This window comes from Pseudophryne corroboree, chromosome 3 (genome assembly GCF_028390025.1).
Source record: "Pseudophryne corroboree isolate aPseCor3 chromosome 3, aPseCor3.hap2, whole genome shotgun sequence".
NCBI classification, from domain to species: domain Eukaryota; kingdom Metazoa; phylum Chordata; class Amphibia; order Anura; family Myobatrachidae; genus Pseudophryne; species Pseudophryne corroboree.
Window position 1 is genome coordinate 580,328,176 of NC_086446.1, and position 22,189 is coordinate 580,350,364.

A 22,189-nucleotide genomic window follows, 5' to 3' on the forward strand; every position below is an offset into this window, starting at 1 on the left:
TGTATAATTTACCCATTGTGAAGTAAGAACATGGTATCGAATATATTACAAAACCAAGAAGAAAAGTATTAGTTTTATGCAAAATAATGATGTTTTATTTTGTCACGGGAGGGACAAATATGTGTCACAGGTGGGACACAGTGCAAAATAATTCTCAGTAACACCAATTTTATGTATGTAGAACAAATACAGTGCACATCTATAGCTATAAAACCATTTTTTTTGTAATGTATCATGTTTATCTTATTACAAGTATCATTTTCTTAAGTACAGATGTTTTTTTGTTTTTACATTCCACTTTTAAACCTGTTCAAATACATCTACCATAGCAGGAAATTCATAAAAAACTGCCTCTAATTTTTTTTAATAACTGGTGTAGGTAACATTACAAGAATCTGATCAACATTTACAAAATTAATATACATTTTCATTTGTTTTGATTGAACAGTTTTCCATTTTCCCCAACAACCTTCAAAAACATTACTTTCACTGACCCATCATCTTCACAGGAGCTCTGCAATGCCCGTGTATCTGTAGTGAGCAGTATTTCTGGAAGATGTTTCTGGAACTGCCAGTTATTACTAACAAAGCCAAAGGACAGGGAATAGGAGGAGAGGAGGAGAAGACCAGGTGCAAAGAAACCAGCCTCCGAACAGTGGTTGGCAGACCTGGATTTTTATATTTCCCATAGAATAACGCCCTAGCCAGTCAGGGGCGTAAGAGAAGGCGTCCAGTGTTCCCCATGGACTCAGAGAAAAGGATTTTAGAGGTAAGAACAAAAAATTCAATTTTTCTCTTTTTTTTCACAGAGGACACTGGAAACCATGGGACATTCTAAAGCTGTTCCTTTAAGGAAGCGAATGCTCCTGTGCTGTGTGTCAGACCCCTCGCCGAAAACAAGTATCACTAGAGGCAAATGAGTCTAATTGGTAGAGAAGGATTAAGGAACGAATAAAAGACCACATAGAGGTCAGGCAGAGATATTCTGCAGGGAGACCTCGCCCAGCAACTACAGAGGCACCCAGCCATTGAGTGCATTGTTCCGTAGCAAGTCCAGAAGCTACCGGACTCCACTATACAGTAGTTATGTCCCTGATCACCACTTAGTACACCCGAGTTGGGTATAATATGCCAGCGGTCGGGATGCCAGTGGTCAGAATACCGATTGTGGCATCCTGATGATTAGAATCCCTCATTTGTGCAGCCTAAACCTAACCATCTCCGCCAAAACCTAAGCTTAACCCCCCCCCCGGTGTTGCCTAAACCTAACTCCCCCCCAGGCTGGAGAACTTATTTGGAATAATAGTGTCGGGATTCCAGCATTGGTATTCTGACTGCAAGGATCCCCCCCCCCCACTCAGTATACACAGCACCCCCCATAATAATACTCTTAATAAAAATAATAATACTCAGTATACACAGCACCCCCCATAATTAAAAAAGTTCATGCCTGAACGGAGATACAATTAAATTGCTCTATCAGGCGCCATCCAGTGGCCGCTGGTGTGCAAAACACTTGAATTCCCCCATAGAGGTGAGGAGCAGCGTTAGCCTTTTATTATATAGGGTTCTTTCAGTGTTGATGGAACTCTAAAGCTTTGCATTTCATGCTCCAGGGAAAAACTAAATGCACCCCATAGGCATAAATCTCCAAGGGAATGCCAACTGCCCGGATAACCATTGCAACTGCCTCAGTTTAGCCTTGTTAACTACAAACAGACTAATAAATGAGACCCTTAAGAACCACATATTCTGTTACAGCCAACAAAACAGCTGTAGTTGTGTGACAATTCCTAGAACTAAAAATGTTAACACTGCTATGGGTTCCACAAGTTGTTTGTGTTTGTGTCAAATGTACATTTTCAAACTTGCTCCTGTTATTCATCTTAATTATGAAGTCTGCATATCTGCTCTGATTCTAGACCTAACCCCCCCCCCACCCCCCACAGTTGTTGCCACTGATTCCCTGCAAGTCTTTTCTCATATAATTTGTATACCATACCAGTCTGCAGGTAGGCTCATGCTGCCTACAGAACACTGTCCTGTTGCGGACTATCTGTGAATGAATTTGATGTCAGTGCCCCAAACAATAAACATGGCAAGTGTTGGGTTCAGTATAGATTGGTTCCAGTGGTAATAATGAATTATAAATCTATGTTAGGAAGTTAGGATCTTTTTTCTTTAATGGAACAAGAGAGTTACAGAAAAGAAGATATTCCATAGAAGAATTATTATAACAAAATGAAATACATTAAACTAAAATACTGTATCATTCACATCTTATGCCATCAAGGTGAAGATGAGTCAATGAAAATTCATGTATTTTGCATAGATAATTACAATGTAAGTCTTACTGGGTCATTGCTGAACTAATATTGTGATTGAATTAAATACCTACAGTATTACAGTGAATTTACCAAAATAATAAATTAAAAAATGCTAATAACAGGTATTTAAAGACATTGGGAGAAATTTACTAAAGAGCAGCTAGTAGAAACCATCGGTTTTGTGTAATCTTTTTGCCAGTTTTAAATCTAAAGAATTTCTTCAAGCTAAAACTGAAGCAAATTTTTTATGTAAAAAATACAAAGTGCATAATTTTATAAATAATGTACTGTATGTGCTTTGTCTAACCATGAGAAAAAGGACAAAAACCAACCGGAAACTAAATAGGTGTGAGGCGAAATAACTCAACCTACATGCCGTTCTAGCTATAGTTATAAAAAAAGATCAGTATTGGGCCTTTCTACTTATTCATCAGAGATGGGACTTAGTGCCATTAAGATGGCTATTTTATAGTAACCAATCAGGTACATAACCAATCAGGAACATGACAGAAGCTCTTTGAAGCAGGTTGGTTTTTCACTGTAGGAATCTTTTTCCTTGAGGATTACAATTTTGCACGAAAAGAAGAGGATGGTAGGTAACAATTTATTACTCAGCACTACAAAAAAAGGTGACATTCACAAAAGTAACAGAAAAATTAGGGCATAATTGGTACGAACTGAGTACCTGAAACTCTGGGGAGTGGGTGGCAACTGGGGAGTTCCAGTACTCACGAGTGAAGCTGCGGCCAGTAATGAATGACCGCAGCAACGCCTACTTTAACCCCTGACTCTGTTACTCTCTCCAGTGGTCGGTTGGTGCCTGCAGAGCTAGTGGGGTATTCAATTATCCGCAAATTCGCGGCAATTTTTCGCCCGAAATGTTTTTGCGGCAATCGGCCGAAAATTGCCGCGAAAACGCTCCGTTTTTCGACCTATTCAATTCCGACCGGGTTTCACGTGAAAATTCTTGCAGTGAAAAGTGCAGGTGAAAATGGGGAAATCAGCCTGTACCCCAAAAAATGCTAAACTAACATAGGAAATCAGAAGAGAAGTGTATTAGAGATCACATTAGAGAGTTTTTGGGGACTTAAGTTGTGTGAAATGGCTGTTAAAATGCAAAAAAATTATAGAAAGCAAGTTTTTTTGAGCAAAATAAATGCTCTCATTAAATTTGGGGTACATGAAAATGGGTATAAGTATATATTTGGGTCATTTTAGGGTACTTTAAAAAAAAGTGGAAACAGACCGATTACTCCCATCTGCAAGCCTAAAAAACACCTGTCCCACTCATAAAGCACCCCAATATACCTGTCCCATACCTTGAACCCCAATTTCCATCACTTTTTACTTTTTCACCCCAAAAATGACATGTCATTATTGGCCAATTAAAAATAATTAAAAACTTCAACGTGCCTAATTAGTCATTAAGGGGGGTGTCCCAGGAGTTCTGTACCATATCCAAACATTTTTACCTTAAAATAGTGACTTTTACCAACTTTTCACCTGCTTCAGAGAAGGTGAAGTGAAATTAGTGAAAAAATGATCACCGATAAATTTCCCAGGATAATTGAATAGGCTGTAATTGCGTTTCACGTGAAAAGTCAGTTTTTTCACCCGAAAACTGGACTTTTCACGTGAAAAGTCCGTTATCACTGCTAATTGAATATACCCCCTAGTCTTCTACTTTAGCAGCCATGTTTGAATGGGCGAATTAGGTCCGCCCAGACTCCGATGCCCCCAGGTCATACAAAGTAACAAGGCACCAACTGAGACTGCGTGTGAATAAGGGGAAAGCTAACTAAGACTAGCGTGACTACCAATGGGAGAGAATACAGAAAGGACAATGTACAGATCATATGCGGCGCGGCCGCTGAAATCCAAACTTAGGAACCAAGGCGAAGAGTATTAAAAGCTAAGACACAGAATATATGAGTAATTGTGAATACAACAATGCATGAAGATGTTATAAAACAGAAATATAAGCAAGACAGTTCAATAATATTTTAGTTGCATTGATGTAAAGGGTTGGGTATGCATGACCGACGGTCAGGAAACCGGTGGTCAGCATACCTCCACCAGTATCCCGGCAGCGGAATGCCGGCAGGGTGAAAGGAGGGGGGGTGGTGGTGAGCGCAACAAGCACCTTGCGGGCTTGCTGCGCTCGCCACGCTGTGCTCGCCATAGGTTCTATTCCCACTCTATGATTGTCGTGGACACCCACGAGTGGGAATAGTCCCTGCTAGTCGGCATGCCAATTGTCGGGATTCTCAGGGGGCGGGATGTAGGGGGAGGTGTTGTGACCCCGCCGGTCACATAACTACATCCCAATGTGAAGGAGGAAAAGAAAACTCTTTTTTATGGGGCACTCTTACAAATAATCTAAAACTTAACTTTTATTCATAGAAATTGGACTCACATTAACATACTAACATATAACATATATTTACAATTGAAATAATTTGAGGTGTTACTGACTAAGCCTCTAGAGATACTTCCTAACACTGCCTTCTGACTGTATCAATTATTGTGTCCTAATTGTAACAGTAGATGTATAAGTATCTGGTCAATCTCCTGCCAATGGTTAGTTATAAAGGAACCAATCAGATGTCTATTAAACAATTGTCTTTGATGTATTATAGCAATTGATGGTTCCCAAAGTTGCATGTATGGCAATTAAAGTGGCTAACGAGACACACTTCTAAATAACCATGTACAGTAAGGCCGAATTTATCAGCCAATCACAAGTGTGTATTTATTTGACCAAATAAAATATGACACATTATACGTATAGAGAGAAAAATATAGAAAAATGTCAGAAGGAAGATAGGGAGAAATAGGTGACTAGATGCCGGGTTTCTGCTTTTGGGAATCTGCTAAAAAGCATTGAATTTCCAATGAGAGAACCACCAGGAGCATATGCACCAATCCCAAGACCTGTATCTGCTGTTAACTTATACTGCCCAATTAAGGGCAAAGTTAATGAGAGTGCAGGGGAGAGGTCCCTAATCAATATATTGCACCTGTATAGCTTAATTCTTATAGGCCCATTGAAATAATAATAATAATAATAATAATAATAATAATATTAATTATGATAATAACCACAATGTTATAATTGTTATCTCTGTATGACCAATCAGTCACAATTAAAACTATAACATCCAAAGAAAACACTCCAAAATCAGAGGAAACGAAAAAATTCCTCCTATCAAAATTGCGGATACAGATAATAAATATTAATTGATACAATTGACCAGAGGGTCTCTAAGAAATACAGATTTCATATGCAATGACATCCAGGATTTCTACTGTCCTCAATCATATCTATTGACATCGAATTAAAGATGAGAGGATCCTTTGGGTGTTTATGCAAAATGAAAAAAGCGTGCTTCTGCTGTCGGTATCTCAATAAATGAGTTAAGCCGATGAGAGAGCACTGAAGTGAGAAAAAAGAAGAAAATTCATATGACTGGTACAAAATATATCCTTAAGAGTGTGTTCATGGATTGTATAATAACGTAACATGTGACCAAGTGTCTAGCACATTTCCCTCATGTATTCTGTTAATATTTGTAATAAACACAACATTAATTTTCCAAAAGGGTTGGGGTCATTTGAACAGAAAAGACTGTATTAAACTTGGTACATGTGCAGTGGTAATATCAAAATTGCATCATATTTGCAGAAATAAGAGAATTGCATCCTATTTGCAGACAGCGTCTAGTATGCACGTCACCAAAAAAAACTTCCCTAACCTCTATATACTCTATATATCGATATCCATTTTCCATTTTATTGTTAGATCTAAAACTCCATTAAATTATGTGCTATTTACTGCTATTAGAAGTGAAATAAGAAATAATGAAACTTATCTGCTGCAGATTTGCCAGAAATCGGTTTGTCTTCAATTGCACCTGATACGGTACTCCCGGGTTAAATGATAAATGTGCTCCCACAATCCAGCTCCCTTAAAATGGGGTAACGGAGGCTATTTGTCTGCGAGTCTCCCCCTTTACATCAGCCGCTTATGCAGGAGCCGCCGGAGTGAGTTATTAGTCAAGTCTAGTAACCGTGATTCTCCGCTCACGGTCAGTCAGTCAGAGCGGCGTGTGAAGCCGCTACTGACAGCGTGCGGCTCAAAGCTGATTCCCGAGTTCATACTCGGAAACGGCAGTAGCTGGGTCCCGGGTCCGTATTCAGAGGCAGCGGTAGCAGTAAGGGTGACGTGCACATATGCTGTGTGTCCGTGTCCGACGTGCACGTTTCACCTGGGCGGCTTCGTCAGGAATTGTGAATAAGGTAAAAATAACAATGCATTGTTATTTTTAAGCAGTTTACCGCTGTTTTTTTATTAAGACATAACCTTGTCTATAGATGCAATAACGCAATGGTGACCCAGTTGACCCTTCTGAATCCCTGTTGAAGTGCTATGTTCATTTAACTTGCGCTGTAATTGTGTATCATGAATGCAGGTAAACGTGTGCATTCACCTAACCACATCACACAGGCAGATATTCTGAAAGAGACTGACGTACATAATGATGGTTGCTTATACAGAAAACGATAAATGAAAAAAAAAAAACCTAATACTGCTGCACTGCTGGGGAAGACTGACATGCATGGTAACAGAAATGAAAAGGTAAGAACGACTAACACAAAATGTGTTTCTAGAATTGAAGGTTATTTAGTATGCTTGATATGAGAGTTGTAGTTATACTGACAATATGTGTACGCGCACACGGCGTATGACAGGACAATTATGTAGCTTTGAAGTGACAAAACTGTCTAGGATTTGCAGGCGTTAAAAAGCAATCATGTTACCTTTAAAGAGCAAGAAACATGGCTCTAATAGACGTACAAAACAGGCGAGTTGTTGCAGAAGAAAAGAGCAGTTTTAAGTGAGTGGCACCATGCCATTATTTGGTATTACTCAGGCTGTTAATAGAAGCTATTCTCTATCCTGGCCTTTGCAAAGCTTTATGATTGTGGCTCTAAACAGCGAAACACTCATAACATGTTTGCTTAATAACAGAGCCAAAAGAAGATAATCCTCTGACTATACATTTCAGATATATTGGAAACGCAATAAATGTATCTGCCTGTTTAAAGCAGATTTTCAAGTGGAAACAGTGGTTCCTCATCTTGCCTTTTTGTACAAACAGCTTATATTCATTGTATAAGAGAATACTGTACATTGATTGGTCGTTGGGTCGACCCAACCTAGGTCGACAGTCATTAGGTTGACCATGGAAGGTCGACATGCATTAGGTCGACAGGGGTAATATGTCGACATGGTCGTTAGGTCGACATGTACTAGGTCGACGGGTCAAAAGGTCAACATGGGGTTTTGGACTTTTTTGGTGTTGTTTTCTTCGTAAAGTGACGGGGAACCCCAGTTAGTGCACCGTGTACCCTCACATTGGACACCGTTGCGCTCGTCACAGGTTACCGTTCCCAACTGTAGTCCGCATGGAGTATGAAGTCCATTTTTTTAAAACCCATGTCGACCTTTTGACCTGTCGACCTAGTAGATGTCGACCTAATGACCATGTCGACCTAATGCTTATTGACCTTCAGTGGTTGACCTAATGACTGTCGACATAAGCTGTGTCGCCCTAACAACCTATCCCATTGATGCGTATCAGCATGTACGTGCTGAACACTTATGTTGAAGTTAATTTGTGAAAGCACAAAAGAAAAGATACAAGTCCACAAAGCAATGACAATTTATTATATCATGCATCTGTTTTTATTTCAGTATGCCTGTTTCTACAGATGTGCAGAGATACTGTATGTGGTGCAAAGACGGCAGAAACTTGGGGATTGCAACATCTGACATCTTCTACGAGGTGGAGGTTGGACAATGGGTGCATTCCTTGTCAAATGTAGGCTTGGGCACAGCAGTGCAGTCAGGAGAGGTGCAGGGGGAGTAACCTCACACCCTATTGAACAACTCTTGCACATGGTGCCTACTAACTTACCATAGACTGTCTGGACATTTAAAGATGGTACTGAAGGTACAGTGGTCATGGACCTAGGCACTATGGAGGAGAAGCTAATTATAACAATCACCCGCAGCTCCTTATTATAAAGACGTATAATATATTGCTCCACCTCCACTGATCAGTCAACTGTGTTGTATATGGGCTGTAAACTGAAGGTTCAAACAGCGCTGCTTCTTGGGATGAGAGTAGACCTCACTACCAAACAAGAAAGCAGACACAGCTCTTGCAAGGAGGAGACCTGCTGCTGATACCCTTGTGAGGCAAGTGTAGTGCAGGACCTACTGTGCAGCACACCTAGCTTGCTGCCTGCGAGGTGAGAGGTCTGGAAATCAGCAAGGACAGGATAGTGTAAGGTAAACTTGGAATTTAAATCAGTAAAATCAATTATAAAATTATTTATATTTAAAATTATAAACACATTTATATTGATTTATTCAAACAAAAAAAAGTTAAGTCAAATTTAGTTTCTACAAATTATAACTAAGTGACTCTGTGACACTGACCGACTTCCAAACCCCTCTCCTCTCTATGTGGCCTATTCATCACTGGGGGCCAAATGACGATAAGTACAGTATTCAACTTGCAACAAGTTGCGATGGTGGATACTTAACTACCAGAGCAATTCCGTATTACTCCAGTGCGGGGACAGCTGCTCCATAAAGCAGATATAGCAGTATTACCGAAGTAGCAGTATTACTTACCTGTATTCACTTGAATTAGTGATGATGGATAGGCTTCCATATAATGCAACTGAAATCCTGTAATTATCATTCATAATATCCAAGACCAAGTCACTTTTCTTTATATCACCAGATCCAGTAATTATCCCTCTTATCACCCCAAACTCTGTAATTATACATCATATAACCCCAGCCCCTATAATTATAGCTTATATCACCCTAAGACCAGATAATTATCCCTTGTATCACTCCAGACCCATTAATTATCCAGCAACCCAGACTCTATTTAGCAATTACATAATTCACTGGGAGCTCACTGGATCTGGTTTTCACTCACCGTTGTGATATTTCTGATTTCTCCAACTCCCCATTTCCCATCTCTGACCACCACCTGCTCTCCTTTAACTTATTTCTTCTCCAGCTCTACCTCCTATGGCTACCATTAGTAAGTGTAACATTGAGGATATTGACACCACATCCCTATCCTCCCTATTCGACTCACTTTTTTCTTCTATTCTCTCTCATGCCCTGAACAAGCCACTTCCATATACAATGAATCCCTTACTTTTGCTCTTGTCTCTGTCACTCCACCAACCACTATTCACCCTCGCAAATTAACACCTCAACCCTGGCACACCAAATGCACCAGATCTCTGCAAAAATACTTGCGTACTGCCGAGCAACACTGGAGGAAATCACGCTCTAAGGCAGTCTTCCTCCATTTCAAACTTATGCTCTCATCCTTCAGTGCTGCCCTTTCCCTCGCTAAACAGTCATATTCAAGAATTTCATCTTCTCCCAGTCTTGCAACCCCCGGCGCCTCCTTGCCACTGTCAACTCCCTCCTCTGTCCACCCCCTACTCCCCTCCTCACTCTCTGCTTTTGACTTTGCCAATTACTTCACATCCAAAATTTACTCCATACGTCAGGATATCACATCCCACCAGACCATCAGCTGCTAGCCACCTCCTATCCCTTAATACCAATACCATCCCTCTCACCAACTCTGACATCTTTCTCCCATGTATCTGGTGAGGAAGTCATGGCCCTCATCTGTTTCCCCCCCCCACACCTTCCCACTTGATCCTATCCCCCCCACCTTCTCCGCCACCGCTATCCTTCTGTTCCCATTTTGCCCACTTTCTCAAACTCTCCCTCTCATCAGACACTGTCCCCTCTGCACTCATCTCTCTTATTCTTAAAAAATGTACCCTTGATCCAAACACTCTCTACAACTATTGACCCATCTCTCTCCTCCTTTTTGCCGCCAAACTCCTTGAGCGTATTGTCAACAACCTCCTTACTGCCTTTCTTTCCTCACATTCACTGCTTGACTTATTCAGTCTGGCTTCTGTCCTCTCCACTCAACTGAAACTGTCCTCACAAAAGTCTGCAATGACCTCCATAGAATAAGAACCACTTGGTCCATCTAGTCTGCTGCTCCATGCTGCCAAATATAAGGTACACTACTCTCTACTTATTCTTCTTGACCTCTCTGCTGTTTTTGGCACTGTGGACCACCCTTTCCTTCTACAAATCCTTCACTCCATTGGTCTGCATGATACTGCCCTCTCTTTGCTGTCCTCCTACCTTTCTGACCATTCCTTCTCTGTCTCCTCCACCCACCCACCCACCCCACTTCCACTAACTGTAGGTGTCAACCAAGGTTCTGTCCTTGGTCCTCTCCTTTTCTCTTTTTATACGTCCTCTTCAGGATAACTTATTAGTTCTTTTGACTTCCACTATCATCTCTATGCTAATGATAGTCAAATCTACCTTTCCTCCCCAGAACCTCTCCCCTGCTCTCCTATCTCCTCACTCATCTCTCCAACTGTCTCTCTGCTATCTTTTTTGGGATGTCCCAGCGCTTTCTTAAACTTAACATGTCTAACACTGAGCGGATCATCTTCCCACCCTCTGTCTTGGAGAAATCCTTGACTCCTTCCTCTCCTTCAAACCACACATTCAGCACCTCTCACAAACCTGCCATTTTTCATCTCAAAAATATTTCCAGGATCAAACTCTTTCTCACCCAGGATGCTACTAAGATCCTTATCCACTCACTGGTCATCTCCAGACTAGACTACTGTAATCTCCTCCTGACTGGCATCCCTGACAAATGCCTCTCTCCACTCCAATGTATCCTCAATGCTGTAGCCTGGCTCATCTTCCTCATCAAATGCACTACGTCCACCTCCCCTGTTTAGCTTCCCTTCCCTTTCAGAATCCAATTTAAGCTTCTTCCACTCACAAAACCCTCACCCACTCCTCTCCCATTTACATATTTGACTTTATCTCCCTTTACACTCCCACCCGTCTTCTTCGCTCTGCTAATGCACGCCGCCTGTCCTGCCTACTGATTACTTCTGCCCACTCCTACCTCCAAGATTTTTCACGTGATACTCCCTTTCTCTATAACTCTTTACCTCTCCCCCTCAGACTTTCAACCTCTCTACAAAACTTCAAACAGGCTCTCAAGACCCACTTCTTCACCAAACCAAGCCAAATTTTATCCTAACCCTCTGTTCCATGCTCTCTGTCTACCCCATCTGTGTCACCCCTGTCTGTCTGCCACTCCACTTTAGAATGTAAGCTCTCATGAGTAGAGCCCTTTTCCCCCATGTGCTTATCCTTCCCTTACTTAAACCATCTTTGACGGCATCAAATCCAGCAGTTTTCTGCCACCCTGATGCTTATGTCAGTGTCGTCTGCTGCCGTAGCTATGTTTATTTACCCTGTACTTGTCCTATATTGTTTTCAACTGTAAGTTGCTGTTTTCCTGTTTTGATTATTCATTTATGTACTATGTAATTGGGCTGTACGGATCCCTCGTGCCACCAAATATATAAAGAATAATAATAAATGATAACCACTGACATGTTAATTACACCCATATCTCAGACTCAGTAATACCTCATCACATAATGTTAGGTTCCTGGTGCTCAGAACAAGGGAGATGTTATGAAGTGAGTCCAGAGCACCAGGACGTAACGCTGGGAAAGGGGAATGGAAAGGGAATAGCCCCTGGCGCCCTATCTCCGTTGTCTCGCCCGTGCTGTCAGTACACTCTTGCGAGACTATGGTTGCTTGAGCCCATGGCAGCCGCGTTTGAAGGGCGGATTACGTCTGCCCAACTTCGATGCCCCCTCAGGTCTTAATGAGAGACAAAGAGTGTACCGAGACAGGGTGATAACAAGGGGCCCTCTTACTGAAACAACCAAAGCCAGGGGCTACTAACTAGCCTAAAACTAAATGTATGTGCGGCTTGCCGCCAAAGGAAAAGAACAACAAAGGAAATGCTGACCACACGCCGACACAATACTTTTGTGTCCCGGCGGTGACAGCATAAGCAGAACCCTCTGCAAAACACCAGTGACAGAAATAATAACGGAATACAGCGGCCTAGGCCGACGGACGCGGCAGAGCCGCTACTCACGGAACCGGTACGAATACTGGCAAATGGACAGGAACTCCAAATGCTGCTGACACAGACTCTCAGAACTGGAGGAACGGCAGAATCCCAAACGACAGACCGGTGGACACCAAGAAGCCAGAAACTTGACCAGGCACAGGCAAAGCCACTGGACCTCAGGACAGGAACGCCTCACGGCAGGACACGGGATCAGACACAGGAATCGACACAGGGACTGACACAGGAATCGACACAGGAAGCAGTTCGACTGACACTGCTACACAGGAGCTCAGGAACCAAGCTCAGAACTCAAGCACACTGGAAACCTAGAAATATCACCAGCGTCTGTGAATAGCACTGAGCCAGCATATAACAGAGAGGCCTAATTAATAATCTCATGCACCTGCCCTGTTGCATGACTCCAACCTGACAAGATGCAATTAGCAGCCAGGTGAGGCAGAACACATGGGAACAAGCTGCAATTACACAGACTCACCAGCGGCAGCAACCAAGAGTACTCTTAAACAGAGCAACGGGAAATCCTGGCCTGCGAAACAACTTATAAACATAAAATACCTAACTGACATGCAAAACAGGAATGAGCCACAGCCGTGGCTCATAACACATAACTCCAGACCAGTTAACTTTCCCTCATATAACCTCAGATTGGATCATTATCCCTCATATCACCAAGAAATGGTAAATATATTTTATATAGCCATTTGTAAAGCACATTATATGCTGCTAATCCGGTTACTTTTTTATTTTTTATTTAGATAATTTGTTCACTGAATATGCTCCATGGAAATTATTTGTTATTAATTTTTATTGTTATAGCAAGTATAAAAAGAGAAGAATGGTTACCAGCAGTGCTGGATTACCAAATAGGCAGAGTAGGCACCGGCCTATGGGCCCTGCGCCTTTTAAAATAACATATCAAAATAATATTGACTTGATTTTGAAAGAAAATTCCAAACAAGCTTTCTTAAATTCTTTCCAAAAGATAGAAAAAAATTAATCAACTCAAAAAACTAAAACTTTACAGTAAAGACTATATAGAGGAAATATTGTATCAATGCAATGTACCTATTAACAACTTAAAGTACATAATCCATAGACATCAGATTCACATTCTGTTTCCAGATCGTATTAAAAACGTATTAGGAGATAATCTGCGGGGGGGGGGGGGGGGGGGGGCAGAAATATCAACTGCCTGGGGGCATCCACAGGGGCTAATGTGGCACCAGACTGCTCCCCACACACTTTCCTCTCCACTTTTGATGCTCTCACTCCAAGGGTACTGTAGCGGCCCACTCGAACCTTCATACCCTTAAATTAAAGTAAAAAGCACATATTCATGTGAAAGTGACTTCTGTAAATGTTACTTTTACTTTATTGGGGTCTGCCATGATTGTGTCTCTCAGTAGAGGAAACATTGTGGTTTTAAGTACCAAAGGCTAGTTGCACTTATTTGTTGGACATTTGCTAAAGTAATCCAGAACAGTACAAAATAATTAAAATGATGATAATCATATAAATTATGCAACAGCCACCACCTTTATTTATAGTATATGTTTACATTTCAATTTTGTAACACCTGGGCTGAGGTGCTTATTTATTCTCCTTCGCTCATGTCAAAATCTGGCTCTGCCACTGGTAATGCATCCATGAGCCAGGTATCAAATTCACATGCAAATATTAGGCTTGGTGTTGGGGGCTTTATATGTTAGAATCGGATTCAGTGGTTGAGGGGGGAGTATGTATGCAAGATTTACCTAGATTACAGGGGTGTGCAAAGCTTTTTTGTTCTTTCTCCCAAATCACACAATTTTTACATGTCTTCCAAGTGGCAAAGCAGGATTTACAGTGGGGAGTGGTTTCCATATATATGCTTCATAATGGCAATTAAATTGTCAGTGTTCCTCACCATCACTGCTTGCCGCCCCTGGGCTGAGGAGAGCTGAGGAGGCTGAAACTAGACTGCTGAATTGCAGCGGATGCACTTGCACAGCAGCACCCCCTCAGCCATCTCCTTGTATTCGGAGAACAGAGACCTCTGTGAGGCAGCTTAGATTGCAGGCCACAGCCATTGTAGATATGGAGCAAACTGCAGTCTCTATTAAAAAAAGAAATACATCTGGTCTTTGATTTTGGCAGAATGTGGCCAAATCAGGGGCCTGGCTTATTTTGCCACTATTCTGTATGTTTCAGTTGTTTGAGCAATGATGTGGTAAGGACATTCTAAAATGTCCCTATTCTCTATGGATTAATATCATATATATGAGGTCAGAACAAGCAGCATTTTATGAGGAAAAATCAAAGTAACATGATAGCACACAGGCCTTTGAATCGAGGTTTCTCAGTGCGGAGGTGCAGAGTACTTTTCCAGTGACTTTCGTATACTGGACTATGTATCTACGAATGTGCAAAGATGATAAGTAGGCACATTTGAGCTAAATGATATGTATTATGAGGATGCATACATTTCCAGATGTAAAGAAGGCCAATTGAAACAAAGCCTAAAAGCCTATATGATACATTGACATAGTAGTCAACTGAGGTTTTTACTTTTCCTACTCGTTTTTACCTCACAACATTTTAGATCAAAAAATTGGCACAGGAGATACGGCTACATCATTGTGTGAGTGTGTCATGGTAGGGGGGTGCTCATAAAACACCTGAGTGATGTTTAGCCACCTCCCATCTCAACACTCGGTCATTGACGCAGGCTATTAGTCTATGTGGATTATATGCTATTTTTAGCTTTGATTGGTATAATTAAATAACGAGATTTATGGTAAGAACTTACCATTGTTCAATCTCTTTCTGCGAGGTACACTGGGCCCCACAGGGAATAACATCGGGGTGTAGAGTAGGATCTTGATCCGAGGCACTAACAGGCTAAAAGCTTTGACTGTTCCCAGTGTTATAGCGCCGCCTCCTCTGTAACCCCACCTCCGTGCATAGGAGCTCAGTTTTGTTAACCAGCCCAATGCAACAGCAGATAAAAAGAGGCGACAACCGTTAGTAGCCACATACACCACAATCTCACAACAGGAGAAGGTGTCAGCGTCTAATGCCATACAAACCCAAAGAAGCTAAGTGCGTCAGGGTGGGCGCCCTGTGAAGCCCAGTGTACCTCGCAGAAAGAGATTTAACAAAGGTAAGTTCTTACCATAAATCTCGTTTTCTGCTGCGGGGTACACTGGGTTCCACAGGGAATAACATCGGGGATGTCCTAAAGCAGTTCCTCATGGGAGGGGACGCACTGCAGCGGGCACAAGAACCCGGCGTCCAAAGGAAGCATCATGGGAGGCGAATGTGTCAAAGGCATAGAACCTTATGAACGTGTTCACTGAGGACCACGTAGCCACCTTGCACAATTGTTCAAGGGTCGCACCACGGCGGGCTGCCCAAGAAGGTCCAACAGACCGAGTAGAATGGGCTTTGATGGTAGCAGGAGCTGGAAGGCCAGCCTGTACATAAGCATGTGCAATCACCATTCTGAACCATCTGGCCAAGGTCTGCTTGTTAGCAGGCCAACCACGTTTGTGAAAACCAAACAGTACAAAGAGAGAATCAGACTTCCTGATGGTAGCTGTCCTCTTAACATAGATATGTAGAGCCTGTACCACATCCAAAGACCGCTCTTTGGAAGACAATTCAGGAGAGACAAAGGCCGGAACCACATGCTCCTGATTAAGGTGGAAAGAAGACACCACCTTAGGTAGGTTCCCAGGACGTGTCCTAAGAACCACCCGGTCACGGTGAAAAATCAGATAGGGGGACCTACAAGACAAGGAACCCAAATCCAACACCCGTCTAGCAGAGGCAATAGCCAGTAGAAACAAAACCTTAAGGGAAAGCCACTTAATTCCTGCAGATTCAAGAGGTATAAACAGAGACTCCTGTAATGCCTCTAGAACCACAGACAGATCCCAAGGAGCCACAGGCGGGATGTAAGGAGGTTGAATCCATAACAAACCCTGAGTGAATGTATAAACATCAGGCAGAGTGGTAATTTTTCTCTGAAACCAAACCGACAAGGCAGAAATATGAACCTTGATGGAGGCCAGACGAAGGTCCAAGTCCAGGCCCTGTTGTAGAAAGGCAAAAAGTTTGGCCGTACTAAACTTGTAAGCGTCATGATTGTTAGATGCGCACCAAGCAAAGTAAGAATTCCAGACCCTATGGTAAATCCGAGCAGAAGCCGGCTTATGGGCCTTCAACACAGTCTGAATGACCGCCTCAGAAAAACACTTGGCCCTTAGTACAGAAGCTTCAAGAGCCACGCCGTCAAAACCAGACGGGCCAAATCCTGGTAAACACAAGGGCCCTGAACGAGGAGGTCTGGTCGTGGTGGAAGCAGAAGAGGACGCTCTAACGAGAGACCCTGAAGGTCTCAGAACCAATGCCGTCTGGGCCATGCTGGAGCGATCAGAAGTAGGATTCCTCCTTCTTGCTTGAACTTCCTTATTACTCTGGGCAGAAGTGACACCGGAGGGAACACGTATGGCAGCCGAAAGTTCCATGGAATTGCCAGAGTGTCCACGAACACTGCTTGAGGATCCCTTGTCCTTGCTCCGAAGACCGGAACCTTGTGATTGTGTTGAGACATTGTCAGGTCCCCATCTGGGAGGCCCCACTTGTCCACTAGGAGTTGAAATACTTCTGGATGGAGGCTCCACTCTCCGGCGTGTACGTCCTGATGACTGAAGAAGTCCGCCTCCCAGTTTAGGACTCCTGGAATGAACACTGCCGATATGGCTGGCAGATGGCGTTCTGCCCACTGAAGAATTCTGGATACTTCCCTCATTGCCATGCGGCTTCGAGCGCCGCCTTGATGATTTATGTACGCCACCATGGTGGAGTTGTCCGACTGTACTTGAACAGGTCTGTTCTGTATTAAATGCTGGGCCAAGTTCAGGGCATTGAACTCCGCCCGCAATTCCAGATGTTTATCGGAAGGAGAGACTCCTACTTGGTCCACCGACCCTGAAGGAAGTGTTGCTCCAACACCACGCCCCAACCTCTCAGACTTGCATCTGTCGTCAGAAGGACCCAGTTGGAGATCCAGAAGGGACGACCCCTGCATAATCGTTGTTCCTGAAGCCACCAGCTCAGTGACAGACGGACTTCCGGAGACAAGGAGATCATGTGAGACCTGATCCGGTGAAGCAGGCCGTCCCACTTGGCAAGAATCAATTTCTGTAGAGGGTGGGAATGGAATTGAGCGTACTCCACCATGTCGAAAGCCGATACCGTGAGACCTAGCACTTGCATCGCCAAATGTATCAATACTTGCGGATGAGATAGGAAGCATCGAATCCTGTCCTGAAGTTTCCAACAACGCCCCTAGGTGCACCACGCTCTGAGCAGGGACCAGGGTAGATTTCTTCCAGTTGATGAGCCACCCGTGGGCTTGCAGAAACTGGAGCGTCAGATCCATATGGCGTAGGAGAATTTCTGGTGAATTCGCCAGGATCAACAAGTCGTCCATATACGGGAGGATCCTGACCCCTTGACGGCGGAGTACAACCGTCATTACCGCCATGACCTTGGTGAAGACTCACAGAGCTGTGGTCAAGCCAAAAGGTAACGCCCTAAATTGGTAATGGAGATTGCCAACAGTAAACCTCAGGTACTGCTGATGCGACATTGCAATAGGAATATGCAGGTAAGCATCCTGTATGGCCAGGGAGACCATATAATCCCCGGGTTCCAAGGCTAGAACAATAGAGCGAAGAGATTCCATACGAAACTTGGAGATTCTCACATATATGTTCAAGGACTTGAGGTTGAGAATGCGCCGAGAGGACCCGTTCAGATTCGGGACTAGGAATAGCGGTGAATAGTATCCCTTGCCTCTCTTAGCCAGAGGCACCTATACTACCACTCCTGTGTCCAGGAGAGATTGTACCACTGAATGAAGAGTTTTTGCCTTCACCTGATCCGAAGGGACGCCTGTCAGGCAAAATCGATGAGGGGGATGATTCTTGAAGGATACGGCGTAACCTCGAGTGACGACTTCCCGTACGCAGGCATCGAAAGTGCTCTTCAACCATTCCTGGGTAAACCCTAGAAGTCAGCCCCCCACCCTAGGATTCTCCAGAGGGAGGCCCGCCCCGTCATGCAGCAGGCTTGTCAGTTTTGGAAGCAGGCTGACGGGCAGCCCAGGCCCATTTAGGTTAGTACTTAGTGGTTTTGGAAGTGCGATCCTGTTTCGGGTACGCCTGACCTTTTGCTTTAACTGAAGGACGAAAGGAGCGAAAGGAAGTACTCTTAGCCTTCGGTACCGAAGGAGCAGTACTAGGTAGACACGCTGTTTGAGCAGAAGCTAAGTCAGCCACTATCTTGTTGAGGTCCTCTTCAAAAAGAATGTCTCCTTTAAAAGGGAGCACCTCCAGGGTTTTCTTAGAGTCCAGATCCACAGATCAGGACCGTAACCAGAGAATGCGGCGAGCCAAAATGGACGTAGTAGAAGCCTTGGCCGCCAGAATACCATCATCTGAAGCCGCCTCCTTAATATAATGAGATGCTGTGACAATATACGAGAAACATTGTCTAGCATTATCAGAAAAGTTGGATGGCAGCTCTGCTTCCATCTCCTGAGCCCACGCTTCAATAGCCTCTGCAGCCCATGTCGCTGCAATAGTGGGCCGAGGCACAGAACCTGCTAGGGTGTAAATCGCTTTTAAACAACCCTCCACACGCTTGTCAGTCAGTTCTTTCAGAGAGGGTAGTTACAGGCAGAGCTGAGGACACCACCAGCCGCGCCACTTGCGAATTCACTGGCGGGGATGTTTCCCAATTTTTCTTAGCTCCACACGAGGGGATAGCGAGCCAGCATCTTCTTGTGAGGTGTGAATTTCTTTCCTGGATTTTCCCAGGATTCCTGAAGTATTTCAACTAAATGGTCAGAATGAGGTAAAACTTCTGACGTTTAAATCTGTCAGGTTTCTTAGAGGTAGCATCAGGCTCTGGGTCATCAGTAATTTGAAGAATTAGCCTGATAGCCTCCAATAAGTCAGGAACATCCACCTGAGAGACCGATTCCCCATCAGAATTATCTGGATCAGTGTCTGTGGGATCAGTATATACGCCTTCTTCATCAGACGAGGTGTCTGGGACGTGGGTGGATTGTGAGGAAGTAATGGCCCGCTTAGAGGTCCCCTTGGTCTTAGGCGGGCGAGGGTTAGACGTCTGTTTAGTCAGTGAGTGGTTCAATTGCTGCAACTGAGCAGACAGTTGATCTGCCCGTGGCGGATTAACCGCAGGGACCATAAGCGGTTGTACCGGCACAGGAGGTACCATAGGGGGCGTAAGTCTAGTTACCAGCGTACTTAATAACATGGAAAAAGTAGCCCAAGGTGGGTCGTTATGAACCCCCGTTGCTACAATTCCACTGGGGGTAGGGAACCCCCAGAAACTGAACCCTCTACTGCTATATTTTCCTCTAATATGTCTACAGCGTCACCACCACGCAGTGTGGGATCAGGCCCAGCTCCGTCGCCCCTTGTAGCTGACATGTCTGAAAGCTCAATTCACGGGCAACCCAGTACAATATCAGCAGCCTAATGCCTTAACAAGAACCCCCTGTGCAGTGTATGAGCACAAACAGAGAATTCAAGAGGTATATGGTGACTGAAAATCACAGAGAAAAATACACAGTAAGTATATCCTGTGAAACACCTATATTAAACAATAACCCTGATGCACTTAGCCCCCTCGGGGTACAGAATATAGGGATAGCAATCTGAGTGAGATACACGAAATGGAAGTCACGCAGCAGCTATATGCACACACACAGAGTCACATGTACAATGCAGAAATTATGACATGCAATAAAACTGCACTGGACTAGCAACACAAAGCAATACTAAGTACAGCTATATAATCAATAGATATATCAATGCACAGTAAATACTGGATGTATATCACAGGGTACTTGTACTAAATAACCCTGACTAATTGCACTGTTTCTTAACTATCACTGTCAGCAGACATGTAGAATACTTAAGTGTCCTGTAAAATGCACAGCGCTGACATGCAGGCGGCTTTACAGAGGAGGATTTGCCCAAACCCAGGATCAGCTCAGCTTGTGGTAATGGCGCCCAAACGCTGACAGGGAGTGAGGGAGAGAGGGAAATGCAGCTCCAGGGCGGGAACATTTACTCTAAATGGCGCCCTGGGGTGGGGGAGGGGCTACAGGTCAAAGACTTATCCCCTTGCTGGGCTTCACCACCAGGTACTGTGGGCTATGTAACAAACGGTTTTTAGTAAAACCAACCTGTGCCCTTGCCCTGGTGGTCTAGTGGGGTCCCTGTACTACCACAGTGTCCACGCCAGCGCACGCGGCCCGCCTCCCACCAGCCGCACCGGATGGCAGTTTCCAGCGGGTCCCGCCTTGGGGTCCCTCTTACCTCCTCCCAAAGTGCGGCCACGCGATCCTGGAGAGCTGCGGCGGGGTGTGTGACTGGCTGAAACACACCGGAGCTTCCGCTGTAAGTACTCGGCAACCAAGGCGCGGGAGTATACAGCGCCGCTGGAGGAGGTGATGGAGCTGCTGCAGGAGATGTCTGACTGACATCTAACACACACAGTGTCTCTGCTGCAGTCCTTGAAGTCTTCAGACTTCACTTAAAAAAGCTCTTCTGAGGGCTGCTGGAGCAGCCCTACCTGTTGTATGCCTGCACTGCATGGCACCAACTACAAAACTGAGCTCCTGTGCAGGGAGGCGGGGTTATAGAGGAGGCAGCACTATGATTTCTGGGAACAGTCAAAGCTTTGAGCCTGTTGGTGCCTCGGATCAAGATCCTACTCTACACCCCGATGTTATTCCCTGTGGAACCCAGTGTGCCCCGCTGCAGAAATATTATTTTGCACTCTCTATACTAGTAATATTTCCATATTGCTTATATGTACTGTATATATTTGATGTGACAAAACAAGTCACCTTTGGGAGCTGCAAATTATTATTTTATATTGTAATCAATGCAGAGTCTTTTATTAGCTATTTGGTTATCTAATTAAATATTGTGTCCAAATATATATCTCTATAGGGGGATATTGCACTTTCTAGTCAGGATAGGTGCCAGGGGTTCATCACCACATGGTTTGCCTGGTTAGAGTAGAACAAATGCGCTTATTATTGGGCTTGGCTGTAGATGTGGAGTGATCTAGGGTAGACAAGCTGCACTACTTCTATGCCAGCTGACTTACTGAGGCCATGTGAGTGACTTAAGCTATCAAACTTATTTTGAAGAATATATGACCAAGTGTCAACAAGTAATACATTATTTTACCTTTGACTAAAATAAAAAAATCAAACATACAGTATAGTATTTTAGCTTTAATTAGACTTCAAGAGTGAATTACTGGTGTTTAAATTTGTTATTCCCAATTCTCTAAAATGCCCACTGGTACCAATATACACCATTACAGCGAAACAGTATAGACTGACCTTATTAGATATAGAAGTTAAACAATAGAAAGTAGTCAACTATACAGAAAATACAGAGATGGGATTCAATGAGAACGGCATAATGAGTCACTGATCCAGCAGCTGGGAACTCCAACGCAAAAAAAGTCTGATCAATGTTTTTTACTTTCCAAATGACTATTGCTTTTAAGTGGAAATTTTAACTTAGAGCATCTGCGCATCATTCATGTTTTTTTAACTGCAGGGACATACAGTAAGTAGTCAGTAACAACCATTTCTCAAACATATGGATAACTGACTAATGTATATGGGAAGGCTTATTG

General features: G+C 43.6%; 1 protein-coding gene across 3 annotated transcripts in view; it reads right to left on the reverse strand.

Annotated features, from left to right (window-relative positions):
• The window catches only part of PSD (pleckstrin and Sec7 domain containing), a 747,912-nt gene that overhangs the window by 327,292 nt on the left and 398,431 nt on the right, over positions 1-22,189 (reverse strand). The window lies entirely within an intron of this gene.